The sequence below is a fragment of the Panthera tigris genome, chromosome A2 (assembly GCF_018350195.1).
Source record: "Panthera tigris isolate Pti1 chromosome A2, P.tigris_Pti1_mat1.1, whole genome shotgun sequence".
NCBI classification, from domain to species: Eukaryota; Metazoa; Chordata; class Mammalia; order Carnivora; family Felidae; genus Panthera; species Panthera tigris.
In genome coordinates, this window is record NC_056661.1 from 148169077 (window position 1) to 148191003 (window position 21927).

Consider the following 21927-nt stretch of genomic DNA (forward strand, 5'->3'; position numbering starts at 1 on the left):
GAGGCACAGTCATGAAAAATTCTAGTGAAAGGAGCTCTTTGGCTCTTGTCTGATTTGACCTTGCCTAACGGAAGAATGAGCTTTTGAGGGAGAGTGGGCTTTGGCAGTTCACAGACAGGATTAGAGGGTAGGGAGCAAGCCTGGGGTCAGGGAGGCCATCCACGGCAGGGATCCAGTGTCCCAGCTTAGAAGTGAAGGCAAAAAAGTTTCCTGTGAGTGTTCTCTTCAGATTGAAGCTTCAGGTAATGACCTTCCTGGCTGCCTGAGGTTTGGCGAGCCCCCACATTTTGCTCAGCCTGGCATTTGAAGTCGTTCTTTTGATCGTCATAATCGGCCAAACAGGCTGACTTTGTGGGACAGGGATTGTGAGCCCTCCCAGGCAGTGCCTGGGTGGGGTTCTTCATCACCTCTGTCCACGTGAGCAGCCCTTGGTTGTAGCTTGTTCATGTATTTAAAAATTAAGCCGTATATTTCCCGCCTATTACCTTTTTAGACACACAGGAGCTCTGTCAGTTAAACTCCTGCTTTGGGGAAAAGGCAACACGCAGCTAGCTCATTAATAGGCTATCTGTGTCATTATGTCCTTTTTGGATTGTGCATATTGGAAATAGAGTCTTTTGGAAGGCAAAAAAAAAAAAAATCCTTCTAGGCTTTTAGTTTCCCTTTCTTTTTCTCCTCATTTTTATCTGCTTCTTTTCCCTCCATGGTTACAGCTATTCCCATGATGGATGGTCATATCTTTGGAGTCCAGAATACCCTGAGTATATTCACTTGCAAATAGCTACAAAGTCAAATTCAGATAGCTGCACTTAAATGAAAGGCTTTCTGTACCTCTCTTCATCGGACACATAAACGACTTCTCCTTGCCCTGTTTCAACCACAGGAGCTTAATTGCTTCTTCCTTTTTATTCCACAAAGCATGTTTTCATTTGTTCTCCCCTTGGTCCTTCCAAGGTCAAAGCTGCCTAATCAGGTGCTTGCAAAAGTGTTCTGGTGACCTTGCGTGCTGCGTTTGCCCATGGCTTCCCAGGCTTTACCAACATGAACAGCCTGCCTATGTAGAGAGGGCTGACCTGTCAGTTAATTTCTTGCGCCTCAAACAAGAAGTATCTCCTTTTCTTCCGTCCTTTCAGAGTTTTACTTTAGAGCCAAAAGAAATCTCTTGACACATAGTAGGTGCTCCTTTGGTGAATGAATACACTAGAAATTGCCAACAGTAAGCCTCTGGCTTACACAGTTAGGGATATGGTGTGTAAAAGCCAGCCTATGTTGTTTGCCAAGAAAAGTAGCGTTAAATATTTGTTTTTTTAAATAAGCTTTCTATTTCAGCAAGTCTGAGGTTTACAGTTGCAAAGACAGTACAGAGAGGTCTCATACACTCCACACCTCGTTTCCCCTGATATTTGCATCTTCTGTTAGTATGGTGCATTTGTTGCATTTAACCAGCCAGTGTTAATACATTCTTGTTGACGCCCTTACGTGATTCAGGTTGCCTTGGCTTTTACCTGACGTCTTTCTTCTGCTCCGGTATCCCGTCCAGGACACCACATGGCAGTCAGTGGGCTTGACTTCTTAGGTTCCTCTTGGATGTAACAGTTTCTGAGACTTTCCCTTTCTTGAATGGCCTTGACAGTGGGTTAGATACTTGTAAAAAGGCCTGCCATATGGGTTTGTGTGATGTTTTTCTCATGACTCGACGAGAGAGTGTGTGTTTTGGGAAGGAAGACCACAGAGGTAAGGTGCCACTCTGATCACATCATATCAGATAGACATGATGCTATCAACAAGACTTATCACTGTCAACCTTGAGCATCTGGCTGAGGCAGTGTTTGTCAGGTTTCTCCATGAGAAAGTTGCTCTTTCCCCTCCTCTGCATCGTCTGCTCTCTGGAAGGAAGTCTGCGGCCCCACACGGGGCGGGGTGGGGGGGGAGTAGGGAGTTGCGGTCCACTTCCTTGAGGGTAGAATATTTGCATCAATTATTTGGAGAGCTTCCGCATGAGAGATTTGTCTCCTCTTCTATTTTTGTATGTATTTAGCTGCTTATTTATGTTGCACGGACTCGTGGATTTTTACTGTATACAGCAGGTTACGTATGACACAATACTACTTTATTTATGTTGTACGGACTTGTGGATTTTTGCTGTGTACAGCAGGTTATAACACAATATTTTTATTGCTCCCATTGCTCCAGCTTTGGCCACTGGGAGCTCTTTCTGTTAGCACCTGTACCTCCTGTGTCCCTATCTTTGTGATTTTCTTCTTAACCTTTCTTGTTTTCCGGCACTACAACATGCTCCACGCTCCATCGGTATATTTTCTGCCCCAGTCCTAGAATCAACCATTTTCCCAAGGAGCCCCAGCTTCTGTTATTAGAGAATAGCATTGGCAAGCAATATCTGGGGACTTGGATTATTGCTACTTGAACATGATTACTTCTAGGTCCTCTCTGCTGGTAGAGAAAATAAATCTATGGCTTATATTATATATTGCGTGTATATTCTTATCCATACCTATTTCTGCACATAGCTACTTATGTGTATATATTAACTAAAAATGAATTCATACTGATGTTTCCAACTCAAGTGCATTACTGTGTGGATCATTCTAGCCTCCTCCTCTCACCCTACTTAGCTGAAACCTCCTTCTCCAGTAGTAAAAAAAAAAAATCTGGCTCCCACCATCCACCATCCATTTGCTCAACTATTGAAGCCCAGCAAATATGTCCAGCAGTATCAGAATTACTAACCCATGCCCTGTGACAAACAGCTTGATCAGCTAGGGCCTAGTTCTTAATGTACAGTTTCTTTTGCCTTTAGTTTTACATACCCTACCAGTTTCTGAAATTGCTTGGGTCGGCACCTTTTTCTCCTACTCCTTTCAAGAAGGTCGTTTTATATATTTGTAATACAACTGGATGGTTTTGTCACATTCTGCACTTCACCCCGGGATCCCTTAACCTTCTGAATGATTCTTTAATTTGCATACATTAAGGTTCATTCTTTGTGCTCTCGAGTTCTGTGGGTTTCGACAAATGCGTTAATGTCCTATATCTGCCATTACAGCATTACACAAAACGGTTTTTACCACCCCTCTTCCCCCCAAATATCCCTATACTTCATCTTTTCAACCCACCTCCCCTTTCCCCACATCTCTGGCCATCACTAATCTTTTTACTGTCACTACAGTTCCGCCTTTTCCAGAATTCATGTAATTGGAATCATACAGTATTTAGCTTTTTTCAGACTGGCTTCTTTTAGTTAGCAATATGCATAAGATTCATTCATAGCTTTTCATGGCTTCACAGCTCATTTCTTTTCATCACTGAATAATAGTCCATGGTATGGATTATGGATGTAGTATGTGATACAGATATACCAGTTTGGTTATCCGTTTACCTATTAAAGGGCATCTTGGTTGCTTCCGTTCAGGGGGATTATGAGCAAAGCTGCCGCAGACATCCACCCTGTAGATTTATGATCGTAAGTTTTCAAATCAGCTGGATGTTGTTTTTAGCTGTTTATAGAAATTGTGAGGATGAATGGGGTTGCGACGGTGGTGAGGACAGACTTACAAATAAACAAAGTTGCCCCGGTGGTAAGTGCTTTAATGAAACTATGAATATGATGAGTAAACTTGTATATAAGAAAAAGGCAAAAGTAAAAATACCCACATTTACTCTTAGGTGCTATTTTAAAACTTACTCTTAGGTTCTATTTTTTTAAAAATACTTAGCATTCCTTTCCAGGAAAAACACTCTTTGTCCAATTCCCCCTTTCCTCCTAGGCCCCTCCCCCCACAAGACCACCCTGCTGGAGAATTCCAGCTACAACCACAGTAGAAGACGGTGAGTCAGGTGGCCGTGAGTCAGGTGGCCGTGAGTCAGATAGCACAAACATTTTCTGTCTGCAAAGATAGTCCTGGGAATTCACTGGTGACAGACACCTTCAGAATTTAATGATTTTTCTTCTTCCAACTGAAATAGTAGGAGAGAACATCCATGTAAGGGTTAAAAAAAAAAAAAAACGCTCTTGCCCATTAGAAGGGGAAAAAAAGGCATAGGGACTTTCCGCTATCTGGAAACATGGAATTAATAGGCCAAAAGAGCAAATAAAATAATTTTACCAAGTCATTCAGTGCTAACAGTAAGTAAATTTATTCTGGGATTTGGGGTTCCTCCTCCAGGGATTTTTTTTAATGTTTATTTATTTTTGAGACAGAGACAGAGCATGAGTGGGGGAGGGGTAGAGAAGGAGGGAGACACAGAATCCAAAGGAGCCTCCAGGCTCCGAGCTGTCAGCACAGAGCCTGACGCGGGGCTCAAACTCATGGACCATGAGATCATGACCTGAGCTAAAGTCAGACACTTAACTGACTAAGCCACCCAGGTGCCCCCAGGGATTTCTTATAGAAGGAGCTAAGCCCAGTGGAACCAGCCACATGGGAATGAACCCTTGCTTTGTCAAGAGCTAAGCTTGTGTCTTTCAAGAAGAGCTTTTGTGTTAAATTTCCAGGAAGAGAGGCCAGGGGTCTGTTAAGGGGCTTCTTGCTTTCTGTTTGCACACCTTTGAATGTTAGGTGACGGGGTCAGCTGGGCCCATTGGAGCCTGATTTGTATACCAGTCAGCAGTGAAGAAGAGGGAATAGAGAGAGAAGAAAAAATGTGTGTGTTTACAGCCTGGGCAGTGGGGACAAGCGTTGGTATATGCACATCCTTCTTGAATGTACAGTCACCTGCATATTCGTAAAATACAGCACAAGCTCAGAGGCTCGATTCGGTTAGCAGGTCCTTTTTGTGTGTAGAGGGATTAATAGAGTGGAAGGAGTGTAGACAGAGGGGCCAGATTGTAAGTGCAGAGAGAACTTTCTCCAACACCCAGCATGACAGGAAATTTGTAAGCTGCAAGTGATCAGAAACTTTTTGATGAACAGAACATAAATATGAGAAAATTAAAGATTTCTCTTTAAGTGAAAAACAGAAGAATTCAGATAGAAGTTGTAATTTATAATGTTACAGTTTAGTTGGTGAGTGTTTTTAATTAATCCCTGGGTAACTATATTTTTAAAAATCTTGCTATAGTTCATATATTTGGCTAAAATGCATTAGTTAAATATTTATGTGACTAGTTATATATTTATAATGTCTGCTCTTTTTTATGGAGTGGTTTTATAGAAATAATCATAAGTGACTGGATCGAAAGTTATTTTTACTTTTTCCCAGCTAACCATATGTAGGAAAAACCAAGCTAATTGGCTCCTGAAACTACATCAGATTGACCCCCTGAGTACTGACCCACCTGGAAGTCTTGTACCTGGGTAGCAACAATCAATTGCTGTCGAGCTAGCTTAGCAAATGCAAATACGTCCAGTCTTGGCACAAATTTTAGGTTTATGTTAATTCTCCTTCCTCACTTCTGGACAGGTAGGTACATGCTGGTTTACTTCTATAGCAGAAAGACAACTTAGCAGACAAGGAATGTTGTGACCAAACTTCCACATGTGAGACACGTGTTCTGTGTAAGCCCTAACTCTGATTGTATGTGGTTAGCCTGTAGTATAAATTTTCCCCAGTTAGTGTTGATATTTTCGACCACGGAAAGTCTGGACTCCCAAAGAGTTCTAGAGCTGGAATTTGAAGCTTAACTAGTTAAGTGTATGGTCTAAGGTGATATATCTGATAAATGACAGCTCCAGGAGTAGAATCCAGACCCCTCTTTTGCTGACCCCAGTTCTCTTTCTCTTCTACCTACCGTATTATTTAAAACCTTCTCCCCCTTTCCTGTACTGAGTAATTTGTTTACATTGGATTTTAGCACCAACACTTGTAACTTAAGGGAACCATTCCGTTCTTTGGCACTTTCTGAAAAAGAACATCTCGCACCACTTCCTGTTTAGGGTGACTTTGCTTTTCTTTTTGCTCCTTTCTCTAAAGGCAGAGCACATTTCACTCCAAAACCAAATAACAAGCATCTCTCTCCTAATTTGTGGTTTTCAAAATTTTAGACTGTTTTTTTCCCCTTGCTGTCCAGAATGCTGTCTGAAAAGTCACAGTGATTTAAATAATTGATGGCTACTTTATGAAATTGTCAGCCTGGATCCATCCTCCTCCCTCCCCCAGCCACGAATCCTTGAACAGCTAATCCTTTTATGTTGCTTCCTTTTTCTCTTTTTTTTTTTTTTCTTCCTGGTTTCATTTAGATAATTGTATTATTCGCCCTGGAATATAATTGCCGTTACACTATGGGGGGAGGGGGGCGGCACAAGGTGGGCTTCCTGCTGTCGGCATCCGCAGGTTGTAAAATGTCTGTTATGCTCTAGCCTCTAATTTCTTTGCCATCCCACCTTTTAAAGATTTAATTATACCTGTGTAGAAGCATAATTTGAAATACGACTTCTGATTCTTTGGGAAGATAGACTAATCCATTGTTAAACATGAACAAGCATGGCACTGTGGAGAAAACTTTGGACTGGAATCTCTGTGCGGTGAACAAACAAGTTCTGAATGCCTACTGTGTACCGGGCACTGGACTGAGCACTAAGGAAGGCAAAATTTAAAAGAAGAGAGAAAGGGCCTTCCAGGATGGAATATCTTGGTGATCTGCTACCCACTTGTGATGCAGCTTTGGGCAGTGCACTTAACCTCTTTGGGCCTGCCTTTCTCATCTCCAAACAGAGGATACTGGTCCTCTTTAGAATATCCTTCCAGCTGTAACATTCCATGGTGCTCTGGAAAAAGACCATCCTTATCAGCCAAATTCCCTTGTTGTCAGATCTGATTCGAAGAGCAGGGGATGGTAAAAAGTATACATTCTCTGTGACAGAAGTCAGTTTGTCATCTCTGAAGTCAGAGACGGTCCAGTGTGAAAGCTCTTAAAGGATTGCCTTTTCTTGGCAAATGTATTTTCTACCTGGTAAGTCCAGCATGCCCAAAGCAAGGTGCGTTTTGGGAACAAAAGGTGATCGTCTCTGAGCCACTATAAGTTGTTCAGAAAGGAGCAGTAATAACTTTTCCTCCCAAATTACTGCCTGATATCTTTCTTCCGTCTCAATGAAGCTGTTTTTTCCAGTGAGAATTTGGATCCTAACACGTGTTTTTCACGTCGGAGTTGTGCTGTCCATTGGTTGGAAGAAAGTTCGCAAAATGGTTCTTGTGCTTCTTTATATGTTGTTATGTTTCTCTTTGGAGGCGTCTAGTTTGGATACAGTGAAACTTGCCAACCCAAGAACTTAGAAAACGAAGGATGCGAAATATAAACATAATAATGGATCAGGCTCTGTAACTTTGAGGGGAAATGATATTCATCTCTGTCAGATCCTTATAGTGTTGGATAAAGCAAACCCAAAATGACAGCATATAGCTGGTTACAAATGGAACACAAATAACACATAATAAAATAGAGATTTAAAGTAGATTTTATAACATGTTTATTTCAGGGAACAAATCATAACCCATTTGCCTTATTGGAAAAACAATTTTCTTGTTACACAGGGAAAATGGAGTATTTAAAAAGGAAATGAATATGACAACCAAATGGACTTGGTTGAAATTGGCAAATGTGTTTCTTATTTACTTGTTGTTTTTGCACTGGGGAGAGCGATACTGGGCCTCGACTGAACCTGCTTTCAGGAGTGATGGTTCTTTCCCAAAAACCTAGCCGTCTGGGGTAAAGTCGTTTGTGCACGTCCCATCCTTTCCGGGCATGTAAATGGACACTGGAAATCTGTCCCCTTCATGTACAATCTTCATGCTCTCCAGAATTTTCAACCTACCTCTTTTTTCCTTTTCATCTGTATGCAAATCTTTGCAAGGAGCCCTCTCCTCTATTGTCCGGTAATAAAATATTGTCATTCTAGTAGTAGGCGCTCCTCTTTTTTGTCGTTTTATTTATCTTCAGGACTTAGCCCTGTTCCTTAGCCCTGTTCCTTAGCCCAATGCTTCTAAAATTTTAATATTCATTTTAGCCACCAGGAGGATCCTTTTAAAATGTATATTCTGACTCAGTGAGTCCCAGGACGCCTGGGTGGTTCAATTGGTTAAGCATTCAACTCTTGACACAGGCTCAGGTCGCGATCTCACGGTTGTGAGATCAAGCCTCACGTCGAGCTCCACGCTGAGCATGGGGCCTGCTTGGGATTCTCTCTCTCTCGCTGCCCCTCCCTCACTCGTGCTCTCTCTCTCTGATTCAGTCTGGTTGATTCCTTAGGTTCTACATTTTGAACCAACACTGAAGTAATGCTGAAGCCGCTGGTCTGTGAGCCATTCTTTGAGTAGAAGGCTGTACACGAGGGGTCAACAAGCTTTTTTCTGTAAAGGGCCAGAGAGCAAATATTTCCAAGCATCTCTGCAAGCTGTATGGTCTCTTTTCGAACAGTTGGGCCATTGTAGTATAGAAGCAACCATGGACAATGTGTCAGTGAACGAGCATGGCTGTGTTCCAATAAAACTTTAATTACAAAAAAATATAGCGGCTGGATTTGGCTTGCAGCCATAGTTTGCCAACCTTTGCTTTAGACAATGTCTTTGAAATGATAAGTATGTTTTTTAAACTTGAAGGTTTTCATCCAAATGTTTACAAGGGATTGTCTTACAATGTTAAGCATATACGTGAAGCGGGTAGAGGTTAATTTGTGCTCTACCAATATTACGCGAGGAAAAAAAAATGTAGGCCAATCAACAAGGTATCTTTTCTCTCTAGGGGACTTAGAAGAAGGCGAGAGGCATCATGTTTTAACGCTGTGGTGGTACAATGTGACAACATTTTGAAAACTCACTTCCTGTCTGGCAAGCGGTGGTTTACGGTCAATTTATTGTTACGGGCACGCGTCTCTCCGAAGCCTGACTCTTGTCTGCCTATGTGCCTTCCTCCCATCACATCCCTTGCCATATCACTTGGCGCTGATCCATATTTGGGTAATGAGATAGTTTGTTGTGCCTGCAATGAAGAAAATGATTTAAAATGTTTTTTAATAAGTTAACAGGAGCAAGTGTTGAAATTACTGTAATGAGATAATGACAGTGCAGCACATTGCTTTGAAGATTGTGCTCTGGTGAAAAATGTACACTCTTAATAAATTCATTTTCACCGTATTTTCCTTGGCCAGGTTGTTTAGCCTTGGCCGGTCTGCCGGTAGCAGAGAAATGGGCAGATGAGTTAGTAATCAACAAAGAAAGAACACCAAAGCGGGCCATCATTTAAGAGGACTAGTGAGCTTTAGGATATCAGCCATGGGGGACTTGGGGCCAGATCTTACCAGGACAGGTGCCTTATGGGAAGATGAAAATCCAGACTTCTGAACCGCCGGCCAGTGTAACAGGTGCAGCTTTTAAATCTGTGGACGTGGGTCCCGTGTAACTTTATTTCTTTGAAGTTTCAAGTGTTAAACCTGAAAGTTCTCTAAGTCTCCTTGTGTGTACTCAGCCGGCACGTGTCCTACGTGTACTCAGTACGCAGCACAGCGTGAGATAGGGAGCTACCGAGGTGAGAAGGCCCAGAGACTGCCGTTAAGTGTATTATTTAGGAGACAGTGGCAGTCAGCAAATTCGTGTTAGACCTTCCGCCATCTACATTTGTACTTGGCACGTTGGGAGTTCAGGAGGGGGAGTGGTCATTCAAGAAAGATTTCATAAAGGAGGTGATGCTTAAGCTGAATCCACAAAGGTGGGGCATATTCAAAGTAGAGGAAAAGACATTAACAAAATAGAGAGACATGGAATAGCCTAGCACATGAAAGAAAAGAGATACGTTGTCTTCTACACCTATCATGGAATCCCATACAGCAGCGCATGAATAGCATGTTCTACATAGTCTGGATGAGTCTAACAAAATTACGTTCAAAACGAGAAGCAAGACACAAAAGAATATGTAAAATACGATTCCATTCATAAGAATTATGAATTATACCATATATTTTAGGGACACATATCCAAGTGGTAAAATTATAAAGAGCAGTAGCAGAAGGATTATGATAAAGGTTACCACAGGTGGTGAGAGAGAAGGTTTCAACTGGGGCGGAGAGAACTTGGGATACTGGAAAGTTCTGTTTTGTTTTGTTTTTGTTTTTTTTTTTTTTACCATGTTTGGGGCTCCATTGGGGGTTTGCTTCCTGATTAACATAAACATACATTGTCATAAACCTTCTCACGTAGATGTTACTGTGAAATATATGTGTCCTATTTCACAATAAAGAGGTTTTTTTAAAAAAGAAAAACTCTGAGATAGGCAGTAGGAAATGAAACAGTAGTCATGAAAGGGATCAGGCTGTAGAATCAGATAATCACTGCTATAGGTGGGCATGGAAAGCCAGGTCTATGATGGTCCCAGGTTTTTAATTTGCAGACTAGAAAGATGGCATCTGTTGAGACCGGGAATGTTGTATCCATACCGGGTTAGGGCTTTTCTGCTCTCTCTCTCCTCTCAGGCCCATTCTTATTCTACCCAAATGTCATTATTTACACCTGCTTCTTCAGATGAGTATAAATCAGCACCATTTCCCCCATAGTCCTGTGAAGAAAATCGCTCAGTTGCCCAACCTCATGCTCATGGATTCCAGCAATCAGCTCCAAGGATGTGTATTCTATTTTACATTTTCACCCAATTTAATTTCAGAGTGTTTACTCCACCACGCATTCCGTTCTTACCAGGTTGGCATATACCATGCTTACTGCTCCCTTTTCTTTCCCCGTCCTTGGCCATACCTCTCCGCCATGTTTCCATAAGAGGGGCAGCATTGCTTTATCCTTTTCCTCAGATCCCACCCCATTTTTTTAATGCTTATTTTTGAGAGACAGAGTGCGAGGGGGGGAATGAAGTGTCTCTTGTTGACTGGCTCAACTTGTCAGGCTTCTAGGATTTAAAAGAACATAAAAGGCAGGTGGTTGTTCACCATAACAAACCAAGAGACTTTGCAGTGAGTTCTCTGATGAGCGCTCTCACCTCCTCACTCCGCCCCCCCCCCCCATATACACACATGCACGTGCCCGCACACACACGCTCACACACACACACTGGGGAAAATTGTAATTTAGAGCAAAAAATAGTCGAACATGACCCTGATTTTATGTCTACATAGTTGAGCTTCGGTCAAGCAAAGAAATAGAGGATAAACCGAAAGGAAATTGGAGGAAAGACCACGCAAGAGGCAAGCTAAGACTGGAATTTCGTAAAATCCATTTCTAGGCCCGTCAGCTGCTTGCTCCATTGCCTTAGGCTTCCATTTCATCGTTGAAGTCTTTAGTTCTGTCTTTCTATTCCTTTCCTTTTCCTTCAGTTTCTCATAAACCTCAAAATGCTAATAATAGAAATCATAGGCCGTCAACCCAGAGTTAGTCGACTACCTTGTAAGCACAGCCATCTGATCACCCTTAGCTGAGGTGTGGTTTTGTGGGGGTGACGTGTTTCCCCCTGGTGGTAGTGGGGGCCTAGCGAGCACCCCCCCCCTTACAGTACTGGTGTCTGTAGATTGCCCCACCATGTATTAGGCTGAAAGAGTCCGTGCGATTGCTGCCGGCAATTTAGGACCACTCAACTGTAGGGCGGGGGTCAGCAAACTTTTTTCTGTAAACAGCCAGTTGGGAAATATTTTAGCCTTCAGAGGTGATATGGTCTCTTTTGCAACTGTCCAACTCTGCCTCGGTAGCGGGAAGGTACATAAATGAACGCACGTGACTGTTCCCTCAAACTTCAATTACAAAAATAGGTAGCAGGCAGATTTGGCCCACAGACCATGGTATAGTGGCCAGACTGCTGGATTTCGAGCTGGATTTTCACATGACCTCTCAAACCCATATCATCACAGTGTGCTCTTAAGTGGGTCTCATCACTTGTGTATTTATTCATAAAATTTAGAGTAAGAGCACTTGTCATGCCTCCCTTAGAAAGTTAAATGGGATGATACAGGTGAATAAGACTAACTGTGAAGAACTATGTAAACAGCCTTTTTTTCCTCATAAGTATGATTAGCAGCAGCAAGGGCAGTTTTTCTAGAGGAGTAAAAGGATTACTCTTCCCTTCTAGTTTCCCACAACCATATCGGAGTGTCTTAGAACTCAAGAGAGCCCCACGATGGGAGACAGACTGTTCTGGGAAGGTTCATATACATAGCATTCCAATTTGAAATCCTAACAACATATCACATAGCAAAGGGAAGAAATCAGAAATGGCCCTTTTTGCCCGAGTACATCCAAGTACACAGCTTCAGGAAGATCTTATAGGAGAGGAGAGATGATGCCCACATAATCTGTGATACCTTTTCCATCACCCGTGGCAGTCAAAGGCGGGATCGGTAATATAGATAGTCTCCTTCCCATCTAAGTGTTTTGTGTGAAAATGTTAAACTTACCAGGAAGGATTTGATATACTCAAGGGACGACATAATACTGAAACTTTCCCACTTTCCATATTTTTAACACCAGGGATGCTGGCTTGTAAACATGTTTCATAAAGGACAGCGAAGATAATTGTATCTTACGTAGAATGATGTATTCTCTATAACAGAGTTTCTAATTGGTCTGAGCACTGTCTTCAGAATCATACATGGCATTTTCTTCACCCGTTTATGTCTTGCACATGATGTTTAATACATGTTTCTCGAGTGAAAATATGTTTAGGCAAAAGTAAATATGTTTTTTTGATATGGGAGAGCCTCTCAGAAGCCAAGAATGCCAAGATACTTTAATCTCTCAATGAACGTCTCATCTGTTTTAACCTGAAGCCAAGAGACCTGAAAGTAGTTTTTAATCCGGTGGGGTTCTGGTAAATTTTCAACAACCTGCTCTCTGGGGAATAGAAAAACAGGGGGTCGGAGAGGTCAATAAATCAAGCCCTGGTTTGTGGTGTTTGCGAACCTCTGTGGTGTAACCAGTCCTACCGCGGCCAATTTTAATCTGCCAGCGTGGTGCTGAATGCGGTCCTGAGACGTGCACAGTATAGAATATTCACCGCATGGATGCGATACGTGCAAATAACCTCAAAAGAATAGATGATGATAATAATAATAGTACATGTGTGTCTCATAATGCCTGTGGTTCACCAGTCCTCACAGTGGACCAGTTCGCTCAATAGGAACCAGCCCCAGCTCATCACCTTGCTTACCACAGTGTATTCTAGTGGCTAATTTAATTGTTTGCCTCCTTTCCTAAATAATGAAATGCTTCCTGAAAGCATGCCTGGTGTCTTGATTTGCTCACCCTTGCAGCTGCGATGCCTAGCACATGGTAGGTACTCAAGTATTTGTTGACTGAGTGAGCCATTTCAATCCTTTGCATTCCCCCCAAATTAATATCACTGTGAAACCAAAGATGAGACTTGCCTTCCCTAAAAACTACATTTTCTTTTCTTGGTTTTGGTCAGCTTTGACAACATACTTACTATGAATGTTCATCTCTCAGCACTTCAGCGTATGAAATATTAATGTTTTCAATATCTTGCGACTAAGGATCTGTGGGTTATTCATGGGCATAGTGTTCAAAGAAACAACTCCTACAATATAAATATGTTCAGGAACGATTTTTCAATAGAACGTCAATTTCTTTGATCTGTTTGTGTTCTTCTAAACCAACAAAACACTTCCAGTTCCTGTGATATGCAGATTACTTGTCTGGATAAAATTGTAAAAATTTAAAAATTTTCTCTGGGTGCTGCATAACTTCCCTGTTTTCAGCCCAGAGGTTTGTCACGGAGCAGAGTTGGAAATCCTGACATCTTTGCACTTTAAGGTGTTTTAAGGAGAAAAGGATATGTTTCCCGTAGCGTAGGCTAGTGTTTTCCCAAACTGCGTTCCACAGGGTCCAATTCTGTGGGATGTTAATGATACTGTGTGGCAGCCAGTTTCAAGGTAAAAATCGGTTTGGAAAAAAATCACTTGAAACAGGTAATTTTACAGTAGTAGCACATTCCAGAAGGGGACCCGGTATACACTGTTTCCCGGTGAATTTCTTCTTACCAGAGTATCACAGGGACCTCATGTTCTGAGAAGTAGTACACTCATATGTGAACAGACTTACAGAATCAGGTCATGTTTAGAACTGAAAGAGGCCTTAAAGGTTACCCCACTTCCCCCACCTGTCGGAATCCCTTTGACATCACCTCTGCCAGGTGGCCATCCAACCTTTGCTGAATACCCACCTTATCAGGGAGCAGCGTACTCCCAATGCCGCCCCTCCCTCACTGGACCCTGACCTTTTTTTTGTTGTTGTTAAACCAAGCTCTTCCTTAGGATTGAACCAAAAACCTGCTTCCCTGTACTTCATCCATTGCTTCCAGTTTTGCCGCCTCGAATATGGGTGAAGTTGGCTTCCTTTCCTTCAAGATAACGATCGTGTTTCCCAGAACCTTCTCTTCCTTAAATGGAACATGTCCAGTTTATTCATCTCTTCTTCCTATGAGGAAGTTCCTCATCCTGATTACTTCCCTCTGGGTGATATCCAATGTCCCTCTCAGAATGGGACACCTAAAATTGAACACAGCCCGCTGTGGTCTGCCGGGTACAAATGTTTAACTTTTCAGTCAGCAAATACTCCTGGAGCCACTATCCACTTTGGGTACCCTTTTAGACAGTGGGAACACAGACGGCAATAGAGCTTACAATCTAGCAATGCAAAAAGCAACCAGAAAATAAGCCAAGAAAGGAGATGGTGTCGCATAGTCAAAAATGTTACAGAGGCAGTAAAGCCGATGTCTGTTATACTAGAAAGTGTTTAGGAAGGAAGTGGCTTGTTTTAGATCAGCGGTGAGGGAAAGGCTCTCAGGAGATGTTTGAACTGTTCTCGAGTGATACAAAGGAACCAAGAGTGAGCGTCTGTGGGTAGGGGTGTCACCGGAAAGAAGGACCATGTGAGGGAGTGTAGTATACTAAGAGAAGCAGAGAATAAAATTAACTTCTAAAGGGTAATCCAGTTAATGTGATCTCCATCTATAGTATAATGGTCTACATTTGTTAGGACATTGTCCCGCTGTTCATCCAGCCTGGAATTTTTGGTTGTTCTGGTTATTTTTCCAAGAACCTGATCTGTTGATTTTTTAGAGATTAAAATCTCCAGACTTTTTTTTTAATGCTATTGACAAAGCCAATAATTGGGAACTTAAGGGGAAAACATTCGTTGCTCTTAAATTACATAATTTTGGTTTCTTGCTTCTCAGGATGACATTGAACCCTGACTTTATCATCAGTACAACAAATAGCATTATATGCAAATAGTATTCTCAGTATTCTGGGGTTTTTTTTAATTTAATAAATCTTTTATCTCTTTTTTCAAAGGTATCAATGAAATTGTTGTACAGGTTATTTCCAAGGAGTATAGACTGTTGTGAATGTCCCCTCAGGTTTAAAGACTCCATTAAGCAACCCTGTCTTAATATGTCACCTTTTTTTATTTTTAATTTTTTTTTTTTTTGGTTTATTTTTGGGAGACAGAGAGTGCGTGAGCAGGAGAGGGCCAGAAAGAGGGAGACAGAAGATCCAAAGCAGGCTCCTGCACGGTGAGCACAGAGCCTGAAGTGGGGCTCGAACTCATGAAGAACCGTGATATCTTGACCTGAGCTGAAATCAAGAGTTGACTGCTTGACTGAGCCACCCAGGTGCCCCTTAGTATATAGCTTCTCAACGGCCTGCTAATGCTTGACTCCATGAGCTGTCATCTACCCCATATTTTTACCGTAAGGACAGCCCTCAAGATAACTAAAGAACTGTATCAGTCTCTACTAGTCCTAAAAGAAAAGAAAATTAACGCCCTCGTGAGTACAAGATAGCTCTTAGATCACATTTCCTTTTCTAAATGTTCATAACCCAAAAGATGATTGACATTTAATCAATTCTCTCTAAAATGCATTCTTTCCCATTAAAAAAAAAAAAAAAAAAAAAAGCACAGCATTTTCCTGACTCCGGGCAGGCTGGAGATTAAGGAGTAAGCAAAACTCATGGAGTCATCTTTGATAAAAGCATCGTTTCTAAAAGAAAGGAGTAGCCACATCTGTTGTCACTTAAAATCTGTGCCTCACATGGATTTGCACAAAACAAGTTTATATTTATTGAGCCCTGTCACAGTGACCTAGGGGCCAATAATTTGTTAAAGACACAAAACATCACAACAAGTAAATGCAAGACAATCGGGTATCTTGGCTCTGGAGTGCCCCCTATAGGCCCAGGAGATCTGAGATGGGCTAGGTTCGTGGAAGCTAGATCTAGTCAATTAACTGTCTTTCTGTTCCTAATGTTCAGAATCCAGTAAACGATTCTAGCTGGAGGGTAAGTGCAATTCGGCTGGGTGTTAGGCAATCAAGGTAGGTTCAGGCTTCTTGGGAACAGTGCCATTCGTTAGCATGACATGAAGCTAACTATGTGCTTCGTCACCAGCAGGAACACCTGCTTCCCATAGCCAGCTGAGTTCTGTTGCCATCCACTTCTTCTGAATCTCGTTATGGGCGAGCTCTCACCTCTAGTTTTGATACTCATCCCCTTTATTTTATGGGAAAAGAAAATCTTTCTCTGCCTTCACATCTCAGTCGCTTACCATCAGGCTTGGGCTCACTGGAGGCCCTGCAAACCAATCACAGGCGTTGCCACTTAGACATCCTGAATCACTTTGGTCCAGTTCAGCAAGTGTTTCTTGAACCCTCACCGTGTGCTCATGTTCATATTCATCTCTGGGGGCACAGGGATCTTGTTCTAGAGGTCCTTCCGCATCTTCTGGTCAGGTTTAACCTCAGAAGAACCCGAGGGCTCATGTCAGCTGAGCCGTATCTGTATTACACCGTTCCCTGCCCCCGGGCTTTGCTCCTAGCTCCCCAAAGAGAGCTCTCCTGCAGGTGTGCCTCCTTTCCCTGGCTTGTCTGTGAGCACGGAGGCGCTCATTAGCAGGGCCCGGAAGTTCACGGTCCCTGGTGGGTACACTGTGTTTACCTTTGCCCTATGGAGGTAGAGCGTTGAGCCCTCAAGACGGGCTGTGCACAGATGAAACAGCCCTCACCAGGAGCGAGTAGGCAGCGGCCTCATGAGACAGAGGCAGTGCTCATGGGAGAGGGTGTGTGTGTGAAACGGTCCATCCCACTTGACTCTGGGAAGAGGACTCATGATGATGGGCCAGCAGTGTCCTTTTATACTCATCTCTCCAAGAGACCATCTGGCCCCCCGCTTCTCAGGGTGAGTCAGCAGGACACGTGGGGGCCCGGGCACTGATGGAGGGGACTCTGAGGATGGCATCCCCTCACACATGCGTGCCCTCTCTTATTGGTATCCTGGTCCCTGGGTATTTTTCTAGTGCATTCTCTTCCTGGCCTCAACTGTTCGAAAGAGACAAAGAATTAATCCTGTACTTCATATGCTCTGAAACTAAAAAGAGGGCAAGAGGAAAGAAGTTTACATCAGATCTGACAGTCTTACTGATCGTTGCTGATAAAAACCGGCAAAGAGAAAGGTAACTGGAGCCTCGGGAATTCAATTCATTCTTTTAATCCACTCAGCAGATATTTTATTTTTAAAACATGAGTGCAGCCATCAGCAAAATTGAGAGACTGTGTGGGGGGCCCTGAAGCACTTTAAACTTTGGACCCTCTTAACTCTCACTCCATCCCTACCTTCAAATAGGCCCTGTCGGCTACTTCTTCTGGGGTGTATCCTCCCCACCCTCTCTTCCCTTTACTCCCTAGAAACCAATTAAAAAAAAAAAAAAAGAACTTGCCTTTTGGCATTAAAGAAAGAAGGCGCTATATCATCTGGGCCATCAGCTAGGGACTTGTGTGGTATTTGACCCCTACTCGGGAGTCACTAATGACTCCGTGTCTTTTTTACTTACAGGAAGTAGACGACACAGCGCTGCCCTCCCGCTGCCCGTGGTGTTGTCAGTGGCTCCCCTTCCGTTCCTAGGGTACTACCAAATCGTCTGTTTTTAGCCGCCAGGAGAACGGGACTGTTGCTTCCCTCGTAAAGCTTTCCCAGGCATTGTCAGTAGAGAGTAATTTTACCACTTTCTAACTCCTTTCTCAGCCCCTCTCAAACCACCAACCTTCCTGGGATGATCTAATAATCTGAACCAGAAAACTAACTTAGTTTCACCTGTGAGTTTTCACTGCCACTCTGTACTATAGTCGAAAGATTCCTCCTGTCCAGTATGGTATGAAGAGAAGGTATAAGAACACCCATGTCCCTATGTCCTCCACTTGGTGGGAAGGATGGATTTCTTCTTTGTTCCCAAGGTACTAGCACAACCGCGCATTTGGAGATGTGTGGCTTTGAGTGTAGAGCCCAGCGATCTGCATTGCAGCCTGCAACCCTCAAATCTCCAGATTCACCTTCTCTGGGCTAAGTGCCCAAATGGTGATGGAATAGTACCTGGTAACAGAGAATGATGGACGGTTCTGAAAAGCACGTCTACCTTTTTCTTTGGGGAGAAGGTAGAAGCAGCTAGTGTTAGGAGGCAGGCATCAGGTCAGCTTCTGTGTCTCATCTGCAAGTCAAAGTAGCTAACCCTGCATCCCCCTTCGCACTTGAGAATGTTGGCAGACCGTTATTACATATGTAGACTGTAGTGGGAGAAGCTTCGATTTAGAGTCTGGCACCTGGTGGTAAACCTTTAGCTTTACCACTGTTGAGTCCTGTGAATGGATACCATCCCTCACAACTCTGAGCCTCAGTTTCCTTACCTGTTATCTGAGATACTTACCTTACAGCCTTGTCCGGAAGATGAAATGACCTGGAACACGTAAAAGCACTTTGTAAAGTGAACCCCTACATGAATATTGATTTTAAGAAGCTGGCCTGTATAGTTAAAAAAAGAACATGGCCTTTGAAATTAGACAGGGGACAGATCCAAGCCATGCTACTCAACTGGCTGCTTGACCTTCCACAGGAAGCCTGACTTCCTTGAGGCTGTATACATTTGACCCTTGAACAACGTGAGGGTTAGGGGCACTGACCTAACCTCTCTGTGCAGGAAATCCATGTAAACTTTTGACTCCCCCAAAACATTAGTAGTAGCTTACTGTTGACTAGAAGCCTTACAGGTAACGTAAACAGCTGATTAACATATTTTGCACGTTGTATGTACTATATACTGTATTCTTACAATAAAATAAACTAGAGAAAAGAAAATGTTAAGAAAGCCAAAGAAGAGAAAAGACGTTTACGGTATTGTACCATATTGAAAAAAGATCTATGTATGAGTGGACCCATATAGCTCACACCCATACTGTTCAAGGGTCACCTATAATACTAATTCGGCCCTTACAGCATCAGTACGGGGATTAAATAAGTAACGCGTAAGAATACATTATGAAGGCAAGTGCTATGCCGTCGTAAACGAGAAAATAGATGTGTGATGCCCTAGCGCCTTGGAGTTGGTTAAGCACCTGGACACACTGCCCAGCCTCATTCCTGGCATTGCCCCTTACCAACGTGAGGCATGGCCTCTTTTGTAATTGCTTATTTGCTTCTCTGTCACCCACAAGTGTGTGAATTACTTGAGGATGGAGAGACTATATTCTCACCACGTGTGCGTCTCCTAGCGGAATATCAAACATGTAGCAGGTGCCGAGAAAGTCTGTTGGGTAACCAAATACGTGATTTTTTTAATCTGCTGATCCTTTTATACTATAGTACGTCATAGGTGTATCACTTTCACTTTTTATGGTTTTTTTTAAATGTTTATTTTAGACCGCGCATGCGTGCACGCAGACACAAGTGGGGGAGAGGCAGAGAGATAGGGAGAGACAGAATCCCAAGCAGGCTCTGCACTGATAGCACAGAGCCTAATGCGAGGCTTGATCTCACAAACCTGTGAGATCATGACCTGAACCGAAACCCAAGAGTTGGACACTCAGGTGCCCCAGTATCACTGTCATGTATGAAGATAACCATCAGTTGGAACTGGGAGGCCAGTGGCCAGTTCAGGTAGCTTGTACAAAACCCCATTCTATACCTCCAGGCCTCTCGATTCAGGTTCCTTGCTTGGTAGGTTCTTATGTAAAGCCAGAAATGTGATGGAGCCGCAGAACATTTTTTTAAAAGTAATAACCTCCACTCGGTCCACCTGGATGACTGCCTTCTAATACCCTGAGACTAAACAGACATCTTTCATCTGGTAAACGGCTCTGGTGAAGACACTCCTAAGCGTCTTTTGGAATCCTACCCCTTAGAAACTCCTCGAGGGTGGGGATTTGGCATTTTGAAGGTGCTCAGGGAATGTTGATTCTGAAATGAAAGGGTGTTGGGGTGTCTGGGTGGCTCACATGGTTAAGCGTCCGACTCTGGCTCAGGTCATGATCTTACGGTCTGTGAGTTCGAGCCCCGCGTCGGGCTCTGTGCGGACAGCTCGGAGCCTGGAGCCTGCTTCGGATTCTGTGTGTGTGTGTGTGTGTGTGTGTGTGTGTGTGTGTGTGTGTGTCTCTGCCTCTCCCCCACTCATGCTCGGTCTCTCTCTGTCTCAAAAATAAATAAACATAAAAAAAAATTTTTTTAAAGGGTGTTCTGTTCACAAACATCAGAATTTTCTTCTGCTTTTACCCCATGGCGGCTAATCCAAACCCTGTAGTATTAAATTATTTTCAAATAAATCAAAACGGTGGCACCTTCTTTAGCATCTCCTCTGCTTCATGTGTTCTGAAGAGCAAGTGGCATCTTGGTGGCACCAAGGTGCCACTTGCTGTCCAGTCCCAGGGTGCACTTCCACTTCTGATGGCTTATATGGCCACAGCCTTCCACTCCAGCAGGTCTCTTTGCTGCCATCTCTCCTGCCCTGTGGCTACTGGACTTTTCTCCCCCAAACCTTGCAAAAGCCCACCCATTGGCACCAATTTGGTCTTCAGATACCTCGGTCCACTTGTCTCATTGATTCTTCCCAGTTGAGTTCAACCTACCACCATGGTCTGTGCAGTGTTCCTTTTTCCAACCCGCCATTAGAAGTAAATGGCACCACAGCTCCTGCCCCGTTTCACGCACGTGTCCCAGAGGTGGCGCGATGGGACATCAATCTTCGGTGCCACCTGGCTCCCTGATAAGCTTTTGTTGCATACGTGGCTATATTGTCAAGAGCCTCCCTTCCTTCTTCCCACCGCCTCATCCTGAGAGAGCTTTTCTGAATATGACAAGCATCTAAAGACAAATTATCTCCTCACAAAGTTAATTTCTGTTTCTCAGCGGGGAGCCGTGGGTGCCCGCTGGGTTTGCAAGTGCTGCTGTTTGGTTAATGGATGAGTGTCTCTTGGATCCGGGTCCCCACACCCGAACTGCTGCAGCGCCTGCCTTTCCATTTGCTTTAATTTCCTACTTGCAGCTGGCGTTAGGAGACCTAAATGGGTTTATTCACAGGGTAGTGGCTTACAGTCATTAGCACTGGAAGGAAATCATATTGGAGACAAGGACCAGAGAGCTGCTTTCGTGTCATCCTTGATCAGTTAAGACAGTTTGGTTGGTTTTCTTTTTGTTTTGATGTTTATTTTTGAGAGAGGGAGAAAGAGCGTGAGGGGCGGAGAGGGAAGGAGACAGAGGACCCAAAGCGGGCTCCGCGCTGACAGCAGAGAGCCCGACTCAGGGCTCAAACCCAGGAACCGTAAGATCATGACCTGAGCCGAAGTCAGAAGCTTAACCCACTGAGCCGTCCAGGCACCCCCAGTTGTTTTTTGTTTTTTTTTGTTTTTAGAGAGAGTGAAGTCACAAAATCCTTCTAGAGCCAGAACAAATGACCTAACATAAGAGGTCCGTCTCCGAGTTGTAAGAGTTGAAAAAGCAGGGAATTTTTGTGTGTGTTCCAAGTACCGGATCCTGAAGATTAACTAAAGTGCAGGATGAAAATCGCTCTGAGCACCGTTAAGTGTCGTTGTCATTGCTTCGTATGCTAAAGCTTTTTAAAATGCAGGAAATTTTGTAACAAGTGGTCGTATCATCATCCAGAAAGCAGAGCCAGAAGTGGACTAGAAATTCCTCTGAACACATCCGGAAT

At 43.3% G+C, this 21927-nt stretch overlaps 1 protein-coding gene across 1 annotated transcript in view; it reads left to right on the top strand.

Annotated features, from left to right (window-relative positions):
• EXOC4 (exocyst complex component 4) overlaps positions 1 to 21927 on the top strand; it is a 745858-nt gene that overhangs the window by 545076 nt on the left and 178855 nt on the right. The window lies entirely within an intron of this gene.